Source organism: Centroberyx gerrardi, chromosome 19 (genome assembly GCF_048128805.1).
Source record: "Centroberyx gerrardi isolate f3 chromosome 19, fCenGer3.hap1.cur.20231027, whole genome shotgun sequence".
NCBI lineage: Eukaryota > Metazoa > Chordata > Actinopteri > Beryciformes > Berycidae > Centroberyx > Centroberyx gerrardi.
Window position 1 is genome coordinate 24,123,530 of NC_136015.1, and position 3,056 is coordinate 24,126,585.

General features: G+C 41.0%; 1 pseudogene; it reads right to left on the bottom strand.

Moving 5' to 3' along the window:
- LOC139909118 (glutamate receptor ionotropic, kainate 5-like) overlaps positions 1 to 3,056 on the bottom strand; it is a 108,982-nt pseudogene that overhangs the window by 41,729 nt on the left and 64,197 nt on the right.

Below are 3,056 nucleotides of genomic sequence, written 5' to 3' on the forward strand. Positions count from 1 at the left end.
CTTAATCGTTCCACCACACAGCATATTTACACGTTTTTTCCCCACTTGAATCAGAAATAATTGACGGTAAGGGAGGCAATTTCCCACCTCGCAATATTCAGAGAGACCTGTCGCCCTCGCACGCCTCCTAATGCACAGGTGTAATGGATTTACTGCCCTGCTTGCCGGTTTGTTGAAACAGATTTCCAGGCCTCAGTCAGACAGATTCAGGTAGAGGAAGTGCGCAGCATGCAGTCCCGCCTCGTTTCCCATTCCGGTCAGGACGGCGCCGTCGCCTCCTATCTTCCCTCCGAGGCTGAAAACTCATATTTTTGCAGAAGTACCTGATGTCACCTTCCCTCCGCTGAATCACATCGCCTCTCCTCCACACAAACATGCCCTCTATCTCTCTCTCCTTAGCTCCGGCTTTTATCTCTCTCTCTCCCTCTCTATCTCTCTCCACTCTTACATGATCATTCTGGTCACAGGAGGATTTTCAGTCGCTCCGGTCCGAACCAGACTGTGTGACTCCCTGACCCAAACAGTCTGGGGACTTTCTTCGCCCGCAGCAATAACGTCAGCGTTGAGGAGGCGGGGGTGGGGTGGGGCGGGTGGGGGGGGGAGAGTTGTTGTGATTGGAGCGTTTTTTTTCTTTCCGATTCGTCTCGTAATCATCGAGAGAGACAAAATGTCAACAGGTGAAAATGTTACGCTCTTCGTTCTTCTTCAGAGTTTATGCAGAATTTGAAAATAAAAGCCACTTTACAAGATGGAAGAAGTCTCACAGCAGGTAAGTTCTGGGCGCTTAGCAACGTAATGACCCTGCCTGTCGTTTGGAGTGACATATCTGGCAACCAATGAAACGGCCAAAGGTTGAGCTCATTCTGATTCGGTCTCAGGTTTCTACACAGCTTCAGATCTTCAGCTCAGTGTGTCTCTGAACCTCTCACTCATCACCACTCGCTGCTTTTAATGCTGAAGATCTAAGAATCAACGCTTATTCTGCTGTTGCACTCATTCTGTATCCAATCTATACTGCATTGCTTTCATGCTCCGATTGCTTGCATAGTTCATACAGTATCAATCAATCAATCAATCAATCAATCAAACTTTGTCTATATAGCACCTTTCGTGCAAGATTTCAATACAAAGTTCTTAACAAGAAAAGAAAAGAGATAAGAACACTAATAATAATGAAAATCTGAAAAATACTGTATATTAATAAAAAATACTACTAATAATATACACACGATAGAATAAAATATATAAAAATTAAATAAAATGCGTTGGGAGCATGGTGAAAGTGAAACTGAGAGGCCGATGCATCACAGTAAAAGGTGTAGAATAAAACAGATTACTTAAAAGCAAGGTAAAACAAAATCAAGGTCAGATTAGCTATGATTGTAACACATTCTTATGTAAAAACATGTATATAACATCTATATAACATGTATATAACATGTATATAACATGCTGATTATGAGTGTTCAGTTTACATGTGCCTTGCAGATTGTTGTTTCTGTACAGATGGCTGCTCCATCTAATAATGTTCATACCTGAATCTCCATATTTGAACCTGTTATCTACATCTGTAACCTGAAGTGAAAATAAATATAAAAATAAAAGTGAATATATCTGGAATGTGTTTAGTTTTCACAACACACATACATGCCTGGACTCTTCTGTGTATTTGTGTGTTTTGTGAATGAAAGCAATTATTTTGCCCATCCTGTCCGTCTGCTGTAATCTTTCACACATCGTCTTTTCTCTTACTCTAATATCCTGGTAATATACTGTTCTGCTGCTACAGATGCTGTTTTGCACATCCTATTAATACCTGAATGCTCTTTTTTGCACATTTTAATTAATACATTTCTGCTTAACATGTCCAAGCACTGGAATTGTCAGTTGCGTATGTTTATATAACCCCTATTTGCTCTATTCTTAGTTATGTTTATGTCACACATGTTAAGGACAGCGCATTATGGAAATAAATGCTGGATGAGGCTCAAACCTATAAAACGAAACATATTTTGTTACCTTGGCAATGAAGCTGAAAGACAGTTATGTTTTCACCCCTCTGTCTGTCTCTTTCTCTGTTTGTTAGCAGGATATCTCAAAAAGTTACAAACAGGTTTGGCTGAAATTTGGTGGACAGATCGCTCTTGGCCCAAGGGTCAGTTGATTAGATTTTGGTGATGATCCGGATGACTGTGTTGTGTTCATGTGCCGGTGGGAAAGTCGGACACCTGGGACTTCCGAGTCGGCTGATGAACAGCGTTGCATTCATGTGCTGTTTTGTTGGAAAATCAAACCAAGTTGGAGAACTGTTCAGTGTTGGCAGAGGTTTGCGATCTAACGAGTTCCTCGACTCGAGTCCCGATTTTATTTGCTTGAGACTCGACTTGATGCATGAAGAGAAGACTTGAGACTTGACTTGACTTGGGTTCTGGTGACTTGGGACTTGACTCTGACCTGTACTTTGATGACTTGAAAAGGTTTCTAAAGTCTTGACTTGAGATCTTGTGTTTGTGTAAATGACTTAGATTGAAAGTGATGAGATTTGTTCCAGCAGACGACTGAATTTAAATTCTGTTTTCTGAATTTGTATGGAATGATTGAATTTATTGAAGTTGAAACTGATTCTAGAAATCAAACTCATGATGCTCTTACCACGTTTTTATCCTATTAAAACCATATTGCATTGAAAAGTCCTAGATATTTAGTTTTCTTTAAGATATTAAATTGATACTGGACTCTTGATTTGTTCTGACTTGACTTGCTGTTCTACATTTAGACTTGAGACTTGACATTAATGACTTGGACTTGACTTGAGAGTTGTGTCTCCAGACTTGAGACTGACTTGGGACTGACTTGAGACTGACTTGGGACTCACCTCTGGTAAAAACAGAAAGACCAGAAAGAAAAGGTGATCTTACCATGTGAACCCGGTAGAGGATGCTGATCCCAAGAGACATGAAGGGTTTGGAGAAATCGATCACCTTCTCTCTCTCTGAGGTGATGGTGAAGCCGGCGACCGCCAAGTCTGCTTTCTGTGGGGGAGGAGGGAGGAGAGA